This window comes from Pelmatolapia mariae, linkage group LG3_W (assembly GCF_036321145.2).
Source record: "Pelmatolapia mariae isolate MD_Pm_ZW linkage group LG3_W, Pm_UMD_F_2, whole genome shotgun sequence".
In the NCBI taxonomy this organism is placed as follows: Eukaryota; Metazoa; Chordata; class Actinopteri; order Cichliformes; family Cichlidae; genus Pelmatolapia; species Pelmatolapia mariae.
This window is the reverse complement of record NC_086229.1, coordinates 36,682,521-36,706,793: the sequence shown is the minus strand read 5'-3', so window position 1 is coordinate 36,706,793 and position 24,273 is coordinate 36,682,521. Positions and strand designations below refer to the sequence as shown.

At 42.2% G+C, this 24,273-nt stretch overlaps 1 pseudogene; it reads right to left on the bottom strand.

Annotated features, from left to right (window-relative positions):
* Positions 1 to 222: 222 nt before the first annotated feature.
* On the bottom strand, positions 223 to 24,199 carry LOC135932646 (NACHT, LRR and PYD domains-containing protein 3-like; annotated as a pseudogene).
* Between the last annotated feature and the right edge of the window lie 74 nt (positions 24,200 to 24,273).

Here is a 24,273-nt window from a genome sequence, read left to right as displayed (position 1 = left end):
ACGTTAACTGTGAAGAAGTTTGGTGCTCTGTTGAAGCTGATTTGTTGCCCTCTGGTGGAGAAAAGATAAACTGTGGCTATCTCTCTCCATGGAGACGTTACCCAGCATCTTTGTTTCTGTGGTTTCTTTGCGTCACACCAACAGCACACGAACAACACGACAAGTTTGATGTCAAGCTCAAAGAAGGAGCAGCATCCTCTCTCCAACCTTTTTCTCCATCATCTACAACACCTGATTTATCCTCTCAGTCATGTGACCTGCCTCCATCATCCAAAGGTTCACCTGAGTGGGTCCTGAAGGTTCAGAGATGGACTGGAAGGAGACAGCATAGAGAGGGCCTGAGAGAAGTCCACACACAGTGTAATACTATGATATTTACTATTGGTTCTTAGGATTTTTTCCCCAGTGAATTGTGTTTTTATGGGACTTGAGCTTCAAACAGTCCAAATTATGTAGAGAGCAAGAAAACATCCATGAGGCCAAATATTCAGAATCAGCTTCGAGCAGCTCATTAAACTGAAGTGTTTTTAATTTGATGAATAGTGAGTCAGACGCTTGATTGAAGCTGATGTTATTAATGATTTTTATTGCTCTTTGTTGGAATATAAATATATTGATTGGAAATGCTCTTCTTTAAGGATGACACCTGTCACAGTTTTAATATCATGCAGTTCCTCACTATGATCACCTGAGGGCAGTAAAGTGTCATCACTCTCTATCCCTCTGCTGACAGTGTCAGTGTTTGTATCAGTTTAATAATATCCGTGTTCCATATAAAGCGTCATTATCACAATGATGAACATTTTTGCCGAAACTCTGCAGTGAATGTGTCCTAAAGTATTATTGTATGTGGCGAGTTGTAGTTACTGACAGTTACCACTGGAGGACGGTGATCCTGATAGTTTCTCTGAAACAGTCCAGAAGTCTGTCAGTGAAGCAGGATTAGACAATCAGGTTGGACACTCAGACATAACTGATATAACTGTGTGTTCTCACTGTGATGAAGGTGCTTCGTCACCATGGAAACGTCACATTCGCATGTACGCAATACTCCTTATACAAGTTATACACTCTTAGTTTATTTATAGATACATTCAGACATTTCCCCCAATTCAATCAAATGTTTTTACAGCTTTTCTGTTTCTTATCGAGGCTTTTAATGCAAAACATCACCAGCAGGAAGTTTGTTTTTCTCTGTGAAGACAAACCAAGCGTAAATGTGTGCATTGGTGAGCTCACAGAGTTGGTGCTCCTCTTTTCTCTCTGCCTCAGAAATGCTCACTGTGTTTGTACATCACGTATTGTCAGCAATAGAGCACATTCTGCTTTGTGGACAGAAACACATGTGACATCACTTCCTCTTTGTTTTTGATGCCTCGTTTTATTAAATTACAGCTGCGTGAAAAAGAATCAAAAAGCTTCTAAAAGTTTGACATCAAAGCAGTATAATGCAGATTCTTCACAAGAACCCTCTGTGATAGTTTTCATGTTTCATACAAATTAAAGTGATATAGAACATATGCAGTGCTATACACACATATTTACATGTTTCTAAGAGTTTGTTAACCAAGCTGTTACCAACATCCTGCACCATGTTTTGTTCAACATAGGTAAATCACAAGGCTATTTTCAAATGAGGATTGAAGCCTATGAATAATGAAAACGTGTTTCTGAGTGAAAGAGACAGACATGTACAGACTGAACTATCTGTTAGACAGGAGGACACTCTTTACAGGCACACTGACGAATCAGGATGGAGTCTAAATCCAGGATAAAGAGTTTCAGTGAATGTGGTGTTGAAGGTGTGGAGGTGGATCAGAGTGTCAGAGGAGACTCTGTAGAAGGACAGAGTGCCAGCAGGACAGTCCACATACACTGCTACTCTACCAGAGATAGAGGACGAGGAGGAAGATGTGGAGACGTATGTGTCTCGGTTATTGTGCCAGACACACTGGGAACCATCATCATAGCAGTTCAGACTCCAGGACTGACCATTACAACCAAACCCACAGTCTTCACTCTCTCCTTTCCTTCCGATTCTTCTGTAACTCACTGATATATAAACGTCTCCTCTCCACTCAACCTCCCAGTAACAGCGACCAGTCAGACCATTTCTACACAGCAGCTGAGCCCAAGAATCAAATCTGTCTGGATGATCAAGATATGACTGAATGTCCTTCACATGTGTCACCTTCTTGTTGTTCTCAGACAGTTGAAGGTTTGTGTGTACTGTGTTTGTGTCGATTGTGAGTTGGCAGGAATCTGATGGAGAGAACAAACACAATCCAGCTGCAGTTATTGATCCATCATCTGTTCATTGATTGACACTTTGATGATGACTCCTGACATGATGAAGATGGTTGAATGTGTGCTGCTTTGTTTTCATGGATCACATTAAAAACACACTTACACTTCCTCAGACCTGGTCTCAACCATTGGACTCCAGCAGGCTCCACCCTGAAAGGAGGAGGGGGTCAGAGCAGCACAGTCAGCATGCACACATGGACATTACATGGCTCTCATACACATACTGTTAGACACATAAAGGAAGACTCCAAAACGCAGCAGCCAGACTATTAACTCGTTCTACCAAGCGTGTTCACATCACTCCCATCTTATATTCTTTACATTGGCTCCCAATAAAGTTTAGAATTCACTTTAAAATTCTTGTTTTAACATACAGAGCGCTAAATGTCCAGGCCCCAGATTATTTATCCAAGCTTCTTATAAAATACACTGCTGCTCGTCATCTCCGCTCACAGACTCAGAGTCTCTTAGTTGTTTCCCGTACACGACTGAAGACAAAAGGGGACAGAGCCTTTGAGTCTGTTGCACCAAGGCTGTGGAACAGTTTACCACTACAGTTACGTTTGCTTGACTCTGTGGATTCTTTTAAAAAACAGTTAAAAACTTTTCTGTTCAAACAAGCCTTTTGTTGATCTACATATTTGATATTTTTTACACTTTTACATTTGATCTTTTACGTTGTGTATAATGTCTATTGATTTTGTTGTCTATTTTAATATTTGTGTACAGCGCTTTGTGACTGTCTGTCTGTGAAAAGCGCTTAATAAATAAAGTTTACTTAGTTACTTACTTACTCCAACATTTTCACAAATACACTTCAATCTATACTTGGATCAAACTGCTAATGATTTGGACTGATCCTGGATCTGTTAGTATATCAACTCCCCCCTCACTGCTCGCTAACAGCAAGCTAACAACACTATGCTAATTGTACTACTGTGGTTACTGTGGTTAGCTGCAAAGCATGTTTTGTCCATGACGTAGTTTGACAAAATCAGCATTTACAATTTAATCCACAATAAATGTGTTCTCAAGTACACATTTTTTCAGTTTTTGTTTTCAAGCAGCACAATGAGAAGGAAAAAACTGATTTTAACACGGCCGATAAACAAGAGAATTTTAGAAGCATTAGCTTATCAGAGTTTCAAGTATTTAAGCTGCCATTTCCAAATGTTAGCTGCTCCTGTCTTGCTGTTTGTTATACACACAGACTGAAAAGATTCACAGCCTTGTATCTTTCTCTGTTTTCAGTCTATATCTACCTGTTCATCCAGCATGCAAAAACACAACCATGGCTAACACCTAATTAGCCCACACACTTTGCTGATGTTGTCAGGCTTGTGGGAGCCATACAAACCGCCAAGTGCAATTATGAAATTTTTTCAATGTTTCTGCCAAAACCCCAACTTGTTCGTCACAAATTTTGCTTAATTGGAGGGTACTTGCGCCTTAGCCGATCCATAATATGGCCTGTTCCCCAAAAAGTACAGGGTATTTACAATGTAATTATTCATTCACAAACCTGATTTGTTGCCTGAAAATTGTCATAATTACAATGTATCTCCATGGAGCCATTTCTGCAGCTCATGTTATAACATGTTGCCAGAGTTTCTGTTAAAAGCAAATGAGGAATGTTCCTGTATGTGACTATTTGTGTCACATATGCATGGAAAAAAACAGGAAGTTAGTGCAGGAAAAAGGAAATGTTTCCAGGTTTCCCTCATCCATCAGACATTCTCTCCATACCTGAGAGTGTCCAGTCTCCAGCCTGGATCCTTCAGTCCAGCCGACAGCAACTTCATTCCTGAGTCACCTGGATGATTGTAGCTCAGGTCCAGCTCTCTCAGATGGGAGGGGTTGGAGCTCAGCCCTGAGGCCAGAGAAGTACAGCCTTCCTCTGTGATCAGACAGCCTGACAGCCTGCAGACACGCAAAACAACAATCCATTTGTAAACACTGTACAGAACGATTATTTTATTTGTTATTGTTTTTTGTTTGCTGATGTATTCTGTGATGCAGAAATAGGCATGTCATTAGCTATGTGCCCACAGTGTCAGGAAGCGCTGTGTGCAGGCAGGAGATAAGGACTCAAACGCAGACTTTACAGGGGCAAAAATGGGAATTCAAAAACACTGCTTTATTGCAGGCTCAAAAATAATACAAACCCATGTCAAAACTAAACTGGGAGAATTCTAAGTGTACAGGGAGACACTAGGAAACACACTGCACGAGGGACGATGCGACACTGCCTCAGAGAAACACAGGGCTTTAATACACTGGGAAATAACAAGGGGAATGAGACACAGGAGGGGAACACAGCTGGGAGAAATCAGACATAACGAGACCAAAGGGAAGCAAATCTCAATATATTCACGTAGGACACAGACCTTCAAAGTAAAACAGGAAATGTAACACAGACGCGGACTGACAGAGCAACAAAGAAACACAGAGACCAACATAAAGGAGGCACAAAGGGCAGCTACTAAATACTCAGAAAACTAAACAGAATACAAGAGACCCAAACTAAGATACTAGACTATAGAATAAACTGAGGCAACAAGGACAACTTAGAACATGCATCATAATACAAAAACCCTGAGACACAAGAAACTCAAAACACTGGTTCAGGAGATCCAGGATCCTGACACATAGCTGTGTGTGTATTTTAAATGCTGTGTGTAAGGCTCTATTGAATAAGAAAAAACCCCCAAAAAACAAGAACATTAGGTGGAAGAAAATGTTTGGAGGGCAGGGGTAAGAGGGAGTGAAAAAAATCAATGAACAGCCCATAATCTTAGAAATTTGTGTTTCACTGAACAGGAAAACAGCTGATCGGTGAGAGAAGGGAGAAGGGAGAAAAACACACAAAAGGGAAGTAGGAGGTATGAAAGAGAAAACTAGAAGATTGTAATCAACATCTTTACTTAACAGAGACTGATGATGTTTTGTCTGTTATGACTGAATTACCAAACTGACATGAATAAGGCAAGATCAATGTTGGATGGAAGAGCAGGAGAGAAAAACATAATGAATTCTATTGCGGATCTCTGTAGGGCAAAGTCTATTCCTTTCAGTTCCCTCTGTCTAAAGTGTTCAAATTTGGCAACAAGCAGGTCAGCTGGTCACTGCCTGTATCACAACTAATTATAGGGTTCCCGCACCTGCTAAATCCCACTTCAACCTATGCACTCATTTCCTTTTTAGAGGCATAGTCACCCTTTACAATGTAGCCAACAGAAAATTGATATAGTTTTTTTTTTTTTTTTCATTTTTCTACAGATTCAAGCAGAGTATAATTAGTTTAACTTTTTTCCACAGTTTTTCTATCTACTGATATTATTTTTTCATAATAGAGCAAACAGAGTAGAAGGTTTAGTTAGCTTTGGACAAAAATAGAAACATCCTTCAAAGAGTTACTTTTTACATTCTTACTTTTTACATTCTTACTTTGAATACATTTCAGAGCCTGTACTTTTTTCACTTTTGAATAAAGAAGTTGAATCAATAGTTGAACTTGTACTGGAATATTTTTAATAATAGTATTTCTTAAGTACAGCAGCTAGATAAGTACAGAATGTCAGTACTTTTGCTGTACTTCTGGTTGTTGATGAGGCAGAGAGGTCAGGATTTAGCTTGAAAAGATGTACAACAGGTTAGAGTGATGGAAATAGGCTAACAAAGGAAATGAGTGTGTGGGAAAGTGGAAGTACTTTGATAAACTCATTAATGAAGAAAGAGTGACGGATGATGAAAATCAGTGAGTGCAAAGAATTAGTAAGGGAGAAAAGAAGTCAGCTACGAAGATCAGTTGAAAAATGGTCTAGGCGAGAGGGCAGTGAATATTTTGATGGGATTTAACACATCTAGGGAAGTAATAGGATGCTTATGAACTTAGAAGTATACTGGTCCTGATTATCAAGAATAAGGTTAAGGTTTTTAGATGTGTTAGGTAGCTAATCTGCATACACAAATAAATTTACCTTGAAAAAGGTAAATGGTTTTCAGATGGCTGCCGTCACGACTGCTCCGACCACCTTTTCTTTGTTTTTGTTTTTTAAGTTAGTTTTCAGCATTTTTAAATCGGCAAATTCATCACCATTGGGTACATTAGGTATGACAGTGACACTCTTGTTTCTATTGGTATACAATGTACTCACTGTGCTGATATTGTTAGTGCAGCTGTCCTTTTAATAGTTCTGATACCTGGTGACATCACAGGAAGCAGGAGGTAGTAAGGTTTAGTGAAGTTTGCACATGGCCAAGGAGACTGCCATGAATCCACGTGCATCTGCCCTCAATTCTTCATCTTTTGGAGCATCGTCTGTATGTATATTGTTTATTTGATACGTATCTGTAGTTCTGTGGTTGTATTTTGTGACATGAGGGAAGTTTGATGTGTAACTTTGATACGTTGTTGAAGACACATGTTTAGAGCACGGCTATGCTTATTCTTGCAGCTAAAGTGCTACGCTACGTTCATTTAGATTATTGTAGACTTGTAGGTACAGTGTATATGTAAGATTTAAAGAATATACTGTAATTGTAATTGTGTTATGTTTGTTTCAGTTTCACACTTTCTACATCATTAAACCTGTGGACAAAGAGTAATGGTCTTTAGAGTCTTGATGGAAGAGAAGTGTTGAAGTGTTTAACTCCGGATCCGAGCTGGCCGAGTGAGATCTTGAGGGAGAACAAAGGACGCGACGCGAAGCGGCCTCGGGGGAAACGAGCCGGCGTCAGGAACAGGCTGAGAGCTCATGCACACTGCACACCTCTGCCTAGCATCCTGCTCGCCAACGTCCAGTCACTGGAGAACAAGCTTGATGATCTCAGGGCCAGGATAAAGTTCCAGAGAGACATTCGGAACTGCAATCTCCTCTCCTTCACCGAGACATGGCTGAACCCAGCGGTGCCGGACCACGCCATCCAGCCGGCCGAGTTCTTCTCGGTTCACCGCATGGACAGGACACGGGACTCGGGGAAGTCAAGGGGAGGCGGCGTGTGTTTAATGGTGAACAACAATTGGAGCAACTACTGTCCATCATGTGTCATCCTTTTTATCTACCTCGAGAGTTTACATCAGTCATTATAAGTGCCGTTTATATTCCACCACAAGCGGACACGGTCACCGCCTTATGCGAGCTGCATGAGGCACTCACACAGCACCAGACAAAACACTGGGACGCCGCGCTTATTGTGACGGGGGACTTTAATAGTGCCAACCTCAAACGCGCAGCGCCGAACTTTCATCAACATATCACCTGCCCCACCAGGGGTGAAAGGACACTGGACCACTGTTACACTACGGTCAAGGATGGCTACAAGGCACAATCTTGCCCTCCGTTTGGCAAATCCGATCACGCCGCCATTTTCCTCATGCCAAAATACAAACAAAGGCTGAAACAGGAAGTTCCGCTTCAGAGGAAGGTCGCGCGCTGGACGGACCAATCGGTGGCCGCGTTACAGGACACACTCGATGACGCAGACTGGGACATATTCAGAAACAACTCCGATGATGACATCAACGTGTTTACGGAAGCGGTTGTGGGAATTCATCGGGAAACTAGCGGATGATACTGTGGAGACAAAGACTATCACAACGTTTCCCAACCAGGAGCCGTGGGTGGATAAAACCATCCGCGACGCTCTGAGATCCCACACCGCTGCCTATAACACGGGACTCGCGATGGGGGACATGGACCCGTACAAAGCCGCGTCATATGACATGCGGAAGGCGGTGAAAGAGGCGAAGCAGCGCTACGGGAGGAAACTAGAGTCACAACTCCAACAGAGTGACTCTAGGAGCCTGTGGCGGGGATTAAGGACAATAACGGATTATAAAGCACCAACAAACCGGTATGATGAACGCGGACATGACTTTGGCAGATGACCTGAACACCTTCTATGCTCGCTTCGAGGCTGCAGCTAAGGACTCCAACGATGCTAGTGCTAGCGGCGCTAACGGCTGCAGACAGGAAGATACTGCCAACACCGGAAACGTGCTCATCATCTCCGAGCATGACGTGAGGAGAGCCTTCAAGAGAGTGAACAACAGGAAAGCAGCAGGACCAGACGGCATCTCAGGTCGTATCCTCAGAGTCTGTGCATACCAGCTAGCACCTGTGTTCACTGAGATATTCAACATCTCCTTATCTCAGTCGGTGATCCCCACATGCTTCAAGGAGTCCATCATTGTTCCTGTCCTGAAGAAACCCCACCCTGCTTCTCTTAATGACTATCGCCCTGTAGCCCTCACCTCAGTAGTGATGAAGTGCTTTGAACGCCTGGTCAGAGACTTCATCATTTCTTCACTACCAGACACACTGGACCCACTACAGTTCGCTTACCGTCCAAATCCTTCCACAGACGATGCCATCTCTCATCTCCTCCACACATCACTTACTCACTTGGACACTAGAAGGGGGAATTATGTTAAAATGCTCTTCATCGACTACAGCTCTGCATTTAATACCATAATTCCCTCCACACTCACCACCAAACTGGAGCACCTGGGACTCAGCTCATCTATGTGTCAGTGGATCTCCAACTTCCCAACTGGCAGACCACAGGCAGTAAGGATGGGCGGACATGTCTCAGCCTCCATCACTCTCAGCACTGGAGCCCCCCAGGGGTGTGTTCTGAGCCCCCTGCTGTACTCTTTGTACACATATGACTGTGTGGCTACTACCAGCTCCACCACCATCATTAAGTTTGCTGACGACACCGTCGTGGTGGGCTTGATCTCTGACAACAACGAGACGGCCTACTTGAAGGAGATTAGGAATCTGGAGAACTGGTGCCAGAAGAACAACCTCCTTCTAAACGTCAGTAAGACAAAGGAGTTGATAGTGGACTTCAGCACTAAGCAGGAGAGGAACTACCAGACCCCTGTCATCAACGAGTGCCCAGTGGAGAGAGTGGACAGCTTCAAATACCTCGGAGTTCACATCACGCAGGACCTGTCATGGTCCTGTCACATCAACACTGTGGTGAAAAAGGCCCGACAGCGTCTCTACCACCTCAGACGCTTGACATACTTCCGACTGCCCTCCAAGGTGCTCAGGAACTTTTACTCGTGCACCATAGAGAGCATCCTGACGGGAAACATCTCAACCTGGTTCGGGAACAGCACCATGCAGGACAGACAAGCTCTACAGAGGGTTGTGCGATCAGCTGAGCGCACCATCCGCTCCGAGCTCCCTGACTTGCACTCAATCTACAGCAGGCGGTGCTGGACCAAGGCCAGGAAGATCGTGAAGGACCTCTGCCATCCCAACAATGGACTGTTCTCTCTGTTGAGGTCAGGAAAGCGATTCCGCTCCCTGAAGACCAACACAGAGAGACTGAAGTGGAGCTTCTTCCAACAGGCGATACGGTTTCTCAATCACACCACCACATAATACTGACCCACACATATGGTTTTTACACACACACTGGACATTCTGGACATTGTTTACACTAATTCAATTAGATGCGTGGTCATTTAATCGAATCACTTAATCAATTAAATCACTTTAAGCATATTTGCACTGCACAAGACACTTACAAATGTGGATTGCACAAAACTGGACATTATATTTCTTCATTTCCATTTAATACTTGTACAGCTGCTGTTATTGTTCTATATTTCTTCATACATTCTTATATTTTTTGATACTGTGTATTTGTGTACTGTGTATTTTGTTCTACAGTTATTTTATTTTCAACTTTAATTTATATATTTATCTTATTCCTTCCTAGTTAAATTTACCCTTTTTAATTTTCATATTTATTTCCTCTCTTATTCATAGTCTTTTTTTCTTTAGGTTACGAGTAGTTGTCTAAGCATTTCACTGCATATCGTACTGTGTATGACTGTGTATGTGACAAATAAAATTTGAATTTGAATTGAATTTGAAAAGAAATATTCTGAGCTTGCATGTTTCTGTCTCTCTTCTCACCTGTATGGACAGTAACACTAAAATAACTTGTAAAAGGTTTACACTTTAACAACCCCTCAATTGAGGGCAAATTAAAGCAGTCTTAACTCCTGTATTCCTGTGACTCAGTCGCCTGTGCCACTTCAGTGTATGGTGAAATTGGAGTCTGTGTTCCTTTGGATCTCTGGCGGGATTGAGTCCCACTCATTGTAGGCATCAGTGTGCAAGTTTTTGTGGTTTAGAACCATAAGCAGTTCAGTTTTAGTGTACTGCACATGTCCATCCATCCACCCATTTTCTTCCGCTTATCCGGGGTGGGGTCGCGGGGGCAGCAGCCTAAACAGTGAAGCCCAGACTTCCCTTTCCCCAGCCACCTCCTCCAGCTTGTCTGGGGGAACACCAAAGCGTTCCCAGACCAGCCGAGAGATATAATCTCTCCAGCGTGTCCTGGATCTGCCCCGGGGCCTGCTCCCGATGGCACTATGATAATAATAATAATAATAATAATGATAATAATAATAATAATGATAATAATAATAATAATGATAATAATAATAATAATATTAATGATGTGTATGTGTTAGTCCCTGTAGGGAAATTACTCCTCTGCATTTAATCCATTCACCCAGTGAAGCAGTGGGCAGCCACCAATGCAGCACCCGGGGAGCAGTGTGTAGGAATGGTACCTTGCTCAGGGGTACCTCAGGGTAGCTGTTCACTGGTTTCGAACCCCCGACATTCCGATCTTGGGGCAACCACTTGACCTGAGACCCTGGTGTGGATGAAGTTGTCCCAGATTTCCAGAAGGCATTGGATGATGTAGGGCTGTGTTGCTTTACATGCCTCTACAATGTTGCATGGCGATCGGGGGCTACACCTCTGGTTACCATCTTTAAGGAGGTCCACAGGGTGTGTTCCTTCTATCGGGGGATCACATTCCTCAGCCTATTTGGGAAAGTCTATTGCAGAGTGCTGGAAGGAGAGTCCATCCGTTAGTCGAACCTCATATAAAGGAGGAACAAAGGGGTTTTTGTCCCGGTTGTGGAACACTGGGCCAGCTCTTTACCATCTCGAGGATACTTGAGGGTCCATGAAAGTTTGCCCAACTAGTTTAAATGCGTTTTGTAGACTTGGACTGGGCGTCCTTCTGGAGTATGGGGTGCCTGGCCCATTGCTGCTTTTCATGGATGATGTGGTTCTGTTTTCTTCATTGAGTGACGGGCTCCAGCTCGCAACAGAATGATTCGTAGCCAAGTGTGAAGTGGTGGGAATGAGAATCAGCACCTCTAAATCTGAGGCCACAGTGCTAGCTGGAAAAGGGAGAAGTGCACACTCCGGGTCAGGGACAAGTTCTTGCCCCAAGTGGAGGACTTTAAGTATCCCTGGGTCTTGTTGAAGAGTTGACTGAATGTGTGACTGAATTTACTTGAATGAGCTAGGATCAATTACAGTTGTGCATATAATCAAAAACCTTTTTATCCACTCTTACACTTCGGTGCTATTGTTTTTCTTTTTAATTTCAGTTTGATGCTTTCTCTGCTTTAAGGTGTTGTAAAACTACAGATGTCGTGTTTTTTATTCTCTGTTAAACACATCGAGTTCACATGTAATAAAATGTGGTATAGCAATAAAATTCCCTTTGTCATTTTATTAATTTTTTAGGTTTTTATTTTCATTGTAGATATTTAAATTTTATGTTTAAAAAGGGAAAAGGGATGGGTGAAGAGTTGTTTAAAATACCCATGTTTTTTTTTTCAGATCAAAATAGTCAATTTGACCATGGTTTTAGAAGTAACATGAGCAGTGTTGGGCAAGTTACTTTGAAAAAGAAATTAATTATAGTTACTAGTTACTTCTTCAAAAAATTAACTAAAAAATGTAACTAAAAAAATTTGAGTTAGTAAGTCGGTTATAAGATTCTAAAAGTAATTAATTGCTTGAAAAGTAACTATTGTGTTACTTTAAAAAAATGTTTAACCATGGGGTCCAGGGTATAATTGGCCATTTTTAACTACTTTTGATTTGACCTCTACCTTTCACCTTTAAAAACGATTTACTATGCATTGTTTGGTATCATCCTTTTCAGCACAACCCCACTTGTCTGAATTTACAGTTATCTTTTCATTTTGACATACTGATCTAAAATCAGACAAAAAAACAAAAACAAAATCCGACTAGAAAAAGTTATATTTTTTACTGTAACAACCATGAACATGTTTATTCTATCATATTTCGTAACTTTAAATGCAAATATGAAGCTGAACATAGCTTTAACCGTCTGTTTGTTTAAAACTAGTAACGGCGTTGTAATAGTAATAAGTTAGATTACTCGTTACTGACAAAAGTAACGCCATTACTTGTAACACCATTATTCCTATCACTGAACATGAGTTATCAAATTCTAATTAATACACATACTGTGTAATAAACTGGTAAGTTTTGTTGATGGAAGTGTTGCTTAAGCTCATTGGACAAAATGAAATTAAAATTCTGAGAAATAATTCTATATGATGTTTTTGCTGTATATTGCTTTGGTTCACTTCATGATTGTTTACTCTCTGGTGGTATTCCCGTGTTTGATTCTCTTTTAGAATTGGTATTTCAATTCAAAGGTTTAAAGTAAATTTTATGCAATCCTACACGAAGCAGTTTATAACAATAAAAGGAAATTGTTATGCTATGAATGCAAATCTCTGAATTAACCATTATATAAAAAGAAAAGAAAATCTTATACTCACAAGTTCATGCTCATTAGTTATATTAAACAATGGGCATGGAAAAAATAAAACGGTAATTCAGAAAGAAATGATACACCTAAATGTGAACTAAAACGTAAATTTGAATTCCGAAGGTTTTGTGTTTGTGCAGTAATATAACATGTTCTAAGTCATCCAGGTCATCGTCTAACTTAGTCTAACTTTTTTTCCCCACAGTTTGTTCACAGTGGACGATCTTTGAACAGAGGCCAAACTGTGGACAACCATCTTTGGACAGAGGTGGTGGTTTATGACACCAACTGTCTGCCTTCTATTATCCTGTTTTGAGATCCCTTCGCAGACGCCTTATCGCCAACTCACATCCTGGGCCATCTGACCTCAGGAAATCACATGATAAGGTAGGGCTAGGTTTCACAATGAGCTCACCTGAAACCTTGGCTGATTGTGACCTACACCCGTTTTCACACCTTGGCTCATGTGATTACGAAGAGGATCATTAAGGGTCTGTCGTCCCTCTCAGGGGGTTACTCTCAAAGGCCTTAAATCTGACCCTTTTGACCATAGAACTGAAGGAGCTTCGCGGATGAGAGGTGAAACGTCTTCAAGCAACTTAAAGAAGTCCAGGCGCTTTTCTTTCCAAGCTCTTTAGACCAGTAATACAACAAAGATTTTAAATATAGATATTAAAAAACAACAACAATCCTGACCTGAGAGTTTTCAGTGTACAAATTGGACTCTTCAAGCCAGCAGACAGAAGCTTTACTCCTAAATCTTGCAGGTCATTATTACTCAGGTCCAGTTCTTCCAGACAAGAGGACTGGGAGCAGAGAACTGAGGACAGAGCTTCACAGCTTCTCTCGCAGAGGTTACATCCTGAAAGTCTGAACATATGAAATTCATTATATTCAAGCTGCTACAAGAAAAACAAACATTTCCATGTGCACTTCATAAATAAGAAAACAACTTAAATTCAAGTCTGGAAAAAACAAAAACATTTTGAACTTGCTTTGTAAACAAATGAGGAGCTGCTACTTATAGTGATAATAGATCAATACCCACTGACACAGGTATACACAAATTAGACTATCTGTGACTTTTGTTGTTGGACACAGCTCATTATAAAGTACTTTTGTCTTCTTTTTTTTACAAACTGAATCTTGTTGCGGCTCCTTACTTACCTTCTCTTTAATACAAGCTGCTTTAACACCTTCCAGTGGTTACAGTTTACTAACTAAATAATAACCAATATTTTAAAAAAGGACTGAAGAAAACTTTTGGAGATGGACACAAGATTATGACTGAAGAACCTGTTTTGTGTCTGAAAGAAGGAGCTGAAGCATCAGGCCTAGGTTGTTATTTTGGTAAAATGGATCCTAGAGGTACTTGTTGTTGACAGTGTTCTACCAAGAACAGTTATTGAAAAAATTCTTAAAAACTGGGAAAATTTAGAACAATATTAAGTGGGTGGAGAGCACTGATAACAGAAACTCTGCTAGGGTATATGATACCTGTTATATTGTAGTATAGAAGCAAAGCTGATTATAAGATACAAATAATAAACATACAACTGTGTGCATACTGATAGACCAAATTTAGTTGACAGGATTAGACAGTAAGAAGTGATGAGAGAATGTTACAGGTAGAGAACATTGAATGGTGTTTTTCTTAAAAAAAAAAAAAACCCTCATGAATGATTATTATTTTCTTTTTGTTTGTATTCATTCATATATTTTGAGAAGTTAAAGAAAAGCTGTTGGTCCATTATATGGGTCTGTGTAGTATTAGTTGGTATGTTTACTTACAAAGCTTTATTTGAGGCTTTGACCACTGGCAGCATACTCAGAAGAGCCTTCTCTGAAGCAGAGTATTTCTTCAGGTCAAACACATCCAGATCTTCTTCTGATGATAGTAAGATGAAGACCAGAGCTGACCACTGAGCAGGAGACAGTTTCTCTGTGGAGAGACGTCCTGAATTGAGGGACTGTTGGATTTCCTCAACTAGAGAACGATCGTTAAGTTCATTCAGACAGTGGAACAGATTGATGTTTTTCTCTACAGACAGATTCTCACTCAGCTTCTCCTTGATGTACTGGACTTTTTCCTGATTGGCCTGTGAGCAACTTCCTGTCTGTGTCAGCAGGCCTTGTAGGAGAGTCTGATTGGTCTGCAGTGAAAGACCCAGGAGGAAGCGGAGGAACAAGTCCAGGTGTCCATTTGGACTCTGTAAGGCCTTTTCCACAGCATTCTGGTGGAAGTGTTTCTTTGCAGATGCTGTTGTTTCAGACTTCTTGGAGGTTATTTGTTGTTCTTCCAGCAGACTGAGTCCAGACTTGATGAAGGTCTGATGGACATGAAGAGCAGCCAGAAACTCCTGAACACTCAGATGGATGAAGCAGAACACCTTGTCCTGGTACAGTCCTCTCTCCTCTTTAAAGATCTGTGTGAACACTCCTGAGTACACTGAGGCTGCTCTGATATCGATGCCACACTCTGTCAGGTCTGATTCATAGAAGATCAGGTTTCCTTTCTGCAGCTGATCAAAAGCCAGTTTTGCCAGAGACTCAATCATCTTCCTGCTCTCTGGACTCCAGTGTGGATCTGTCTCAGCTGCTTCATCATACTTGACCTGCTTCACTTTGGCCTGAACTACCAGGAAGTGGATGTACATCTCAGTCAGGGTTTTGGGCAGCTGTCCTCCCTCTCTGGTTTTTAGCACATCCTCCAGAACTGTAGCAGTGATCCAGCAGAAGACTGGGATGTGGCACATGATGTGGAGGCTTTGTGATGTCTTGATGTGAGAGATGATCCTTCTGGCCTGCTTCTTATCTCGGAACCTCTTCCTGAAGTACTCCTCTTTGTGTGGGTCAGTGAACCCTCTGATCTCTGTCACAATGTCAATACAATCAGGAGGGATCTGATTGGCTGCTGCAGGTCGCGTGGTTATCCAGAGGTGAGCAGAGGGAAGCAGTTTCCCCCTGATGAGGTTTATCAGCAGCACATCCACTGAGGTGGACTTTCTAGGGTCAGTTAGGATTGTAGTTTTGTGGAAGTCCAGAGGAAGTCGACACTCATCCAGACCATCAAAGATGAACACAACCTGGAAGTCTTCAAGGCTGCAGATTCCTGCCTCTTTGGTTTCAGTGAAGAAGTGATGAACAAGTTCCACCAAACTGAACTTTTCCTCTTTCAGCACATTCAGCTCTCTGAAAGTGAATGGAAATATGAACTGGATGTGCTGGTTGGCTTTGTCTTCAGCCCAGTCCAGGCTGTATTTCTGTGTTAAGACTGTTTTCCCAATGCCAGCTACTCCCTTTGTCAGCACTGTTCTGATTGGTTCATCTCTTCCAGGTGAGGCTTTAAAGATGTCTTCTTGTCTGATCGTTGTTTCCAGATTGTCTGGTTTCCTGGATGCTGTTTCAATCTGTCTGACCTCATGTTCATCATTGACCTCTGAAGTCCCTCCCTCTGTGATGTAGAGCTCTGTGTAGATCTGATTCAGAAGGGTTGGGTTTCCTGCTTTAGCGATCCCCTCAAACACACACTGGAACTTCTTCTGCAGTTTACATTTAAGTATAGAGTGACACCATTGGAAGTGTTTTGGCATGGTTCCTAAAAAAACAATAATGAAAATATATCAAACGATATAAACGATTTCTAAGTGCACATATTTTGAATGTAATTTTGTTCATTTCTTTTGTCCTTAGTAAAGGTTTAATTTATCCAGCAGCATAAATATTTAGAGAAATGTTCTCACTGCTCTGCAGGCACTCAGCCAACTCCTTCTGCTGCATTCTCTTCAGGAAGTCCACTGTGATCTTCGCAAATGCTTCTTTGCTGCTCTCACTCTGCTCTTCATCCCCACCCTGTAATACATCCTCATCCTCGCACTGGCGCTTCAAGCATTCTAGGCCCTCTATCCTGAGGTCTCTCTGAATGTTCTTCAGCTCGTTCTTCACAAAAGTGATGATTCTGTCCTCAAGCATCTGGAACACAATACTTTATAATGCATTTATCATTTTATTGACCCAATAGCCCCTAAATCTTGACTAGCTGTTGGGTGAAAAAAAAAGTTACAAACGAATGGTATAGGTGTAGCTAGGTTTCATGGAACCACTTTAATTATGTGCAGTACCACAATCTCCCCCAATAAATTTCAAACCTTGTCTGCTCTAAAAAAATAAAATAAAAAAAATATTCATACAATGTGAGTGTTCCTACAGTTTAGAACTTTGATTTTTACACTGGTAATTCACTTTTTCGTTCTGTTACAAAATTCTCTTTCACTGAGGTTTCTTTTTGGTACAGCATTGAGCAGTTAGATTGGTTGGATGGCCAGAAGGAATCATGAGACGGAAGGCTTTCGCAGCCTCTCCCGTTGGCATGGTATTAGAATACTGGTTAGCACTGATCTTTTTTTTTTTTTTTTTTTTTTTTTTTTAACCTGTCCCGTTTGGTTCTTTTGCCATCAGAATTATTGTCTAAAGGCGAAGAAAGATGCCCAATGGATTTACTTTACCAAATGGACCATCCCAGCCTTGCCGTAATGGTCCATTTGATTCAACTTTTTATTGTTTATTTTATTTTCACTTGCTGAATACGGGACAGACTTGACTGGAGGAGAGAATGTGGAGAAAGAAAGAGGGAAAGAAAAAAACCAGAGAAGAGGGATGGGGAAAAAGGGCAAAAAACAAAAACCAACAGAATAAGCAGACAAAAAATACATATATCGATCACCTGGATCACCTGTTGAGAAAGAAAAAAGAAAGCAAGCAGAAGAAAACGAGAGTAATAAACAAGATCACAATGATATATGGGAATATGACAGTAAATACTAAATATTAAACATTATTGTGCAGCACGTGAGATCGACAGCGCACAGTGTGCTTTGAGGTAGGAGCCAAAAAGGGTGTAATTTGTGTGTGTGATCACCCGTGTGTACACCTGTGAGCATGAACGCGCTTGTTTTTAAAAGGTTCCTTCATGTAATGATCTGCTAGAGGGTGTGGGGGGCCACTGCCCCGACCTCCAGGGCATGAAGCAGGTATGGAGGAGATCAAGACTCCAGACATCCAGAGGCCCCCAGAACACAAGAGACCAAGGAAGACCAACAGAGGGGCAGCCGCGCCACTATCCCAGAAAGAGCTGAGGAGAGTCCCAGATGAGGGGTCACTCAGCAGCCGCGGAGCAGAAGCCAGGGGGGGTTGCAGTGACGTGCCCGTGGGTTCCGCCGGCAGCCAGCTGTGCCTGAGTGGCCGAGCCCCGGGCCGTGAGGCCGAGGGCACCCCATCCCCGAAGTGGCCCGAGCGAGCCCCAGGCTCCAGGCCCCAATAAGCAGCCGCCAAGGAGTGAGCCGGTGGGTACCTGGGCGCCCACCCCCGGAGACAGAGAACCACCAACGCACCGATGTCTGAGGGCGTCCGCCACCGGCAGGGGAAGTGGTGGGGGGAGATGGGCCTCCAAACCTTGGAGGGCCTGAGATGTCCCCAGAGAGGTGGCGTCTGATACCCAACCTGACATATAGACACAGACAAACAGGCACACACAGATACAAACATCTATTCCCACCCTCATGCTCTCATATACAATTGCTCAACACTCACCCAACGTGGAGACAGACATAGAGAGACGCTGTACACACAATCACACTCCCCAAGCGTACTCTAAGCCCCGAGTCTAGGTACCCTTGCCCCTGGAGGGGGAAACTGCACCCAGACTCAGGTGGTGTAACCCTTTTCCCTGCGGTGGGGAGAAGCAGACCGCCCCGACTCCGCAGCAGCAGGGAGGCCCCATACACCAGACCCCAGTCGGACGGCCAACTCCTCCTCCTAGCCCCCCTGCTCCAGCAGGCCGCAGAGAACGGGGGTGTAGGAAGACTCCAAACCTCCCTCCACCCGCTCATATGTACTGTTGATGTATGTGTGTTCTAAGGTGCATTTAAAACCCAGGAGGGCATGATCTTTTGGTTGAGGAGTGTGGTTTGGCTGTAGGAGAAGTTTTTGGGTGTGAAAGTCTGAAGGCAGCATCAAGGATGAAAAATGCAGTTGTTATGTTTTTTGATTCTACTGACAAAGTGAATAGTGTAGTTGAGAAGGGAGTTGTTTTGAGAAATACGCTTACTATGGCCTTTCCCCTAATGAACTTGGAAAAAAAGATCATTCTGTCTAATTTACCAACTTTAATCAGCGATGATGTATTGCTGAAACGGCATGGTCAGATTGTGTCAGCAATGGTAATGCTCCCCTCTGGGTCCAAATCAGCAAAGTTGAGGCATGTTGTTTCATTTCAAAGACAGGTGTATACGATTCCAAACAATGAGAATGAGGAGCTAAAAATAGTGATGAAATTTAAGGTTAATTGGTTTGACTACACAATTTTTGCAACAACAGAAACCATGAGTTAGGAAGGGCATTCAGTCTGTAATTGTCCTGAGAAGATGCAAAAAGAGGCTGAAATTGTGCAAGATTCTGAAAACGCAGGGGTCGGGGCTTCAGGAGAAAGCTTGGCAGGATTTTCTACAGATAAGGAGGGGAAAGGTGTTTCTGAAGATAACACAGAGGAAGGAGCTCCAGCAGTTAATGTAGGAGAGGAAAACAAGTCCAAGGTTTCAGCGTGTGAAATACTTAGAAGCCAGGAAAACAGTGAGGTTTTCTCTACTTCTGCTTCTGCTGAAGTGTGTGAGGAAGTTAGCCAAGCAACTACACAAGAAGGAGTGGAAGGAATGGATGTAGAAGAAATAGCCCATAGTGAATAAATTTGTTCAGTGATGATGAAAGTATTTTTAAGATGCCAAACACTAAAAGAAACCTAAAGACTAACGGGGTAAAGCCAAAAAAGATGCAGGTGAAAGAAAAGGCTGGAAAAGAGAGTGAGTCAGATATTTTATCTGATTCTGATAGTGATAGAGAGGTATTTGACTCTTAGATTCCTGATGGTCAGTATTTTTTGGTAGTAACCAAAGGGAAACGAGATGTAGTTATACAGGATATTTTTCCCTGATAGAAAGTTTTTTCTTGATTCAGCTAAATGGCTAATAAGACAAAGGACTCCTGATGGCCTAAGGGACACTTAAGTGTATAGACTGCGAAAAGTGATGCAGAGAAATAGAGCTTGAGTTTAATGCTGTACCTGAAGGGAAGAAAAATACAGCAGATAAGATACTGTATACTCGTTTTTCTTATGGATCTTTGAGTAGCTTTAAAATCTCATCCTTGAACCTTAATGGTGCAAGGGATATGAAAAAAGGTGATGTATTTTTAACTTCTAAAATCTAAATTCATTGACATAGCTTTTGCTCAAGAAACTCATAGTAGTACTGATATTGAAGTTGACTGGAAGAAAGAATGAGATGAAAATATTGTTCTGAGTCATAAAACCTCTCTGAGTTCAGGAGTAGCGATCCTTGTGTCAAGAAACTTTCTTCCACTTTCTATTGAAGTAGATAATATTGTACCAGGGAGGTTGTTAAAGGTCATTGTTACGTATGAAAATTCAAAGTTGACATTATTAAATGTATAAGCTCCAGTGTCCACATGAACGATGTGTTTTCTTTAAAAATTTAGCGAGTACACTGTTAAGTTGTACGTCTACTGATTATTTTATTTTAGGAGGTGACATTAATTGTACAATTGATGATTTAGAGAGGAATCACTTAGAGCCACATATGCACTCAAGGAGGATATTGAAATGTGTTTTTGAAATTTATAATTTTGTTGATGCTGTCACAGTGTGTGGCAGTGTGGTCAATAAAAGCGAGCCGTTGAATATGGCAGAAAGTGAAATACAAAATAATACATGAGGCAAAAAAATTTGAGAAAAAATAACCTAAACTGGCAACACTAAAAAAAAAATATTTAAAAAAAGACACGAAAAAACCCAAAACATGAAACTTGGCAGACATGACAACACGAACTTCACAACATGGACAAGAAGACAAGAAACATGACAGACTAACACAGAAGACTTAACTGAAACATAACTAAACTAAACTTAAGGCAACCAAAAGGTAATCCAATTTACTCAACATATAAAGGGATAACTTAAGAACTCAAGACATAAACTGAAAATGCTGGGTCAGAGACCCAGGATTGTGACAGATGTGACAAAATTCAAGCAATCATATCATTTTATCATAAGATGATAAAAGACTTTTGAATGGATGGTCTGGTGGACTTTTAATGCCTGATAAAATGGATAGTTTCTTTAGACTGTGCATTAGGCAACTGCTTATGGACTTTGAAAGCCCGGGTCCTTTTTTGGAAAAGGAGAAATATCAATGGACACAACTGGATTCGATGAACGGGAATGTATTGTATAAAATATTTTTTAAGGCTCTAAACAAAGCAAAGTGAAAAGGTAAAAATGATATGCCTTGGGGTGTACAAGCCACCATTGACTAAAAACACTGGTGATTTACAGTGGCAGATTTTACGTGGTATCATTGCAGTTAATGCTTTGGTGTCCATCATTAAGCCTGAGGTTTCAGATAAAGGTCCTTTTTGTTCAGTGAGAGAAACTATTTTTTATTGTTTTGTACAGTGTTGCAATGCAAGGGAGACTGGCAGGACAGTTGGAACACTTCAAGTAATCACACTCACACCCTTTTGCAGTGATACCAGGGCCTGGAATGAAGTGTGTGGGGTGGAAAGCTGAGCAGGATGGAGAACAGTGGTGCCGAAACACTGTTAAAAATGACAAAACCATACCCAGAACACTGTGTGTGGTCCAGTTCTATTCACAGTGACAGTGAAACCCAGTCTCATCATGTTCAACTCTCAGCCCACACAGCCTGTTTTGGTACTGGCATGCAGAGAATAGGTGACATAGTGGCAGCAGTTGGATAGGCTACAGAACCAGGCTGAGCGCCAGACGCAGTTGCTCAAGATGCAGGTCAGGGTCACTGCTGTGCTGCCCCCGCAGGTTTCCCTGGTGGCCTTCCAGGCCATAGAGGAGACCTGCCACCATGGCCTGGTGCCTTGACCCTTTTCCTGCACAGTTAGTTAAACACTGTTTATTCTTTCTCTTCTTTAATAACTGACCTTATTAACATTTCCCTAACATCCATCTTTTCCCCTCAGTGATAATTCCTGCAAACCTGGATCAGACCCTTTGGACCTAAATGTTTACCGCCCAATTGCTAATTTACCTTTTCTTTCAAAAATTCTGTACAGATTTACTCTCGCTACCAGTGATCTAACTGAACAATGGGCAGGGATATCTTGGGCAGGCATAGCTCAGTAGGTAGAGTGGTTGCCCCATGATCGGAAGGTCGGGGGTTTGACTCCACTGAACGGCTACCCTGAGGTACCCCTGAGCAAGGTACCGTCCCCACACACTGCCCGGGCGCTGCGTTGGTGGCTGCCCACTGCTTCACTGGTGAATGGGTTAAATGCAGAGGAGTAATTTCCCTATGGGGACTAACACACACGTTACAATTTCCGTCTGTTTTTTTTTAGGCCACTTCACAGTGCACAGACATCCCTGGTCAAGATCACAAATGATTTACAAATGGTGGCTGACTCTAGGGTGTTAGCCAGTGATCTGCTTGCACTTCCCATGCCTGGTTTAAATTGTATCTCTCAGATCATAATTAGTATGTGCAGTATAAAACTTTCAGATCACAAGATTGCAGAGTTGTCATTGTTGTTCCATATCACACAAACTTTTCCACAGACTTCAGATGGAGCAAAATGCAAGTACTTGTGTCTTTGCCACAATGCTTTTCATAGAACATATCACTACTGTCCTTCAACAGCTGGGTTCCTGTAAAATTTCTAATTAATTTTAATTCTAAGATAAGATAAGATAAGATAAAACTTTATTAATCCCTCGGGTGGGTTCCTCTGGGAAATTTGGTTTCCAATAGCACAGCACCGACAGAAGTTACAGAAGGTGAGCAGAATATTATATATATGCACATATATAAATACAGAGACATATATAAATAAAATATACGAAAGGGATAAATAGAATAAATAGGAATAAGAATAGGGAATTGCACATTTCAAGGCTATTGCATCGTTGATTATTAACAAAAAGTATTGCACAAAAAGTATTGCACAGTGAAGTGAAGAGGCACTACAGCTTAGTTGTTCCCCCTCCTTTGTCCTCCTGTTTCTCCTCCCTCTCCCCTCCAGTGAGGAGTTAAACAGTTTGATGGCGTGTGGGAAAAAGGAGTTTTTAAGTCTGTTGGTTCTTATATTTGGGAGAAGCAACCTTTTACTGAAAAGACTTCTCTGGTTGTTTATCGCCGTGTGCAGAAGATGCCCAGCATTGTCCATAATGTACAGCAATTTTTTTAGTGTCCTTTTCTCTGCCACTGTCACCAGTGTCCAGCTTCATGCCGACCACAGAGCCAGCCTTCCTGATCAGTTTTTCCAGCCTGGATGAGTACTTCTTTGCTGTGCTGCTCCCCCAGCACACCACAGTATAGAAAAGTACTCCAGCAACCACAGACTGGTAAAACATCCTCAGGAGCTTCCTGCAGATCTTAAAAGACCTCAGCCTCCTGAGGAAGTACAGTCGGCTTTGGGCTTTTTTATACAGGTGCTCTGTGTTGCATGACCAGTCCAGTTTGTTGGCCACCCACAGCCCGAGTTACTTGTACTTGTTGACCATCTCCACCTCCTCCCCCTCTATCTGAACCGGCAGTGGACCTGCTCTGGACCTCCCAAAGTCCACAACCAGTTCCTTGGTCTTTGAGATTTTGAGTTGCAGGTGGTTTGTGTGACTCCATGTGACGAAGTTCCTCACCAGACTTCTGTACTCCTCTTCCTGATTATCCCAGATACACCCCATGATGGCTGTGTCGTCTGCAAACTTCTGAATATGGCATAATTCAGAATTGTAGCAGAAGTCAGAGGTGTACAGAGTGAAGAGAAGAGGGGACAGCACAGTTCCCTGTGGTGCTCCTGTGCTGCTGACCACAGTGTCAGACATGATGTCCTTCAGCCTGACATACTGTGGTCTGTCAGTGAGATAGTCGGAGATCCAAGCGACCAGGCAGGGGTCCACCTGCATCCTGTTCAGTTTTTCCTGGAGCAGACAGGGCCGGATGGTATTAAAGGCACTGGAAAAGTCAAGAAACAGGATCCTGACCGTGCCTTTTCCCTTGTCTGGGTGTGAGAGGGCTCTATGTAGGAGGTACAGGATGGCATCCTCCACTCCGACATCGGTCTTGTATGCAAACTGTAGTGGGTCCTGGGCATGTTGTACCTGTGGTCGGAGGAGGTTGAGGAAGAGCCGCTTTAGAGTCTTCATAAGATGTGACGTCAGTGCCACTGGTCGGAAGTCATTCAGCTCATTGGGCGGTTCCTTTTCGGGACCGGGACGAT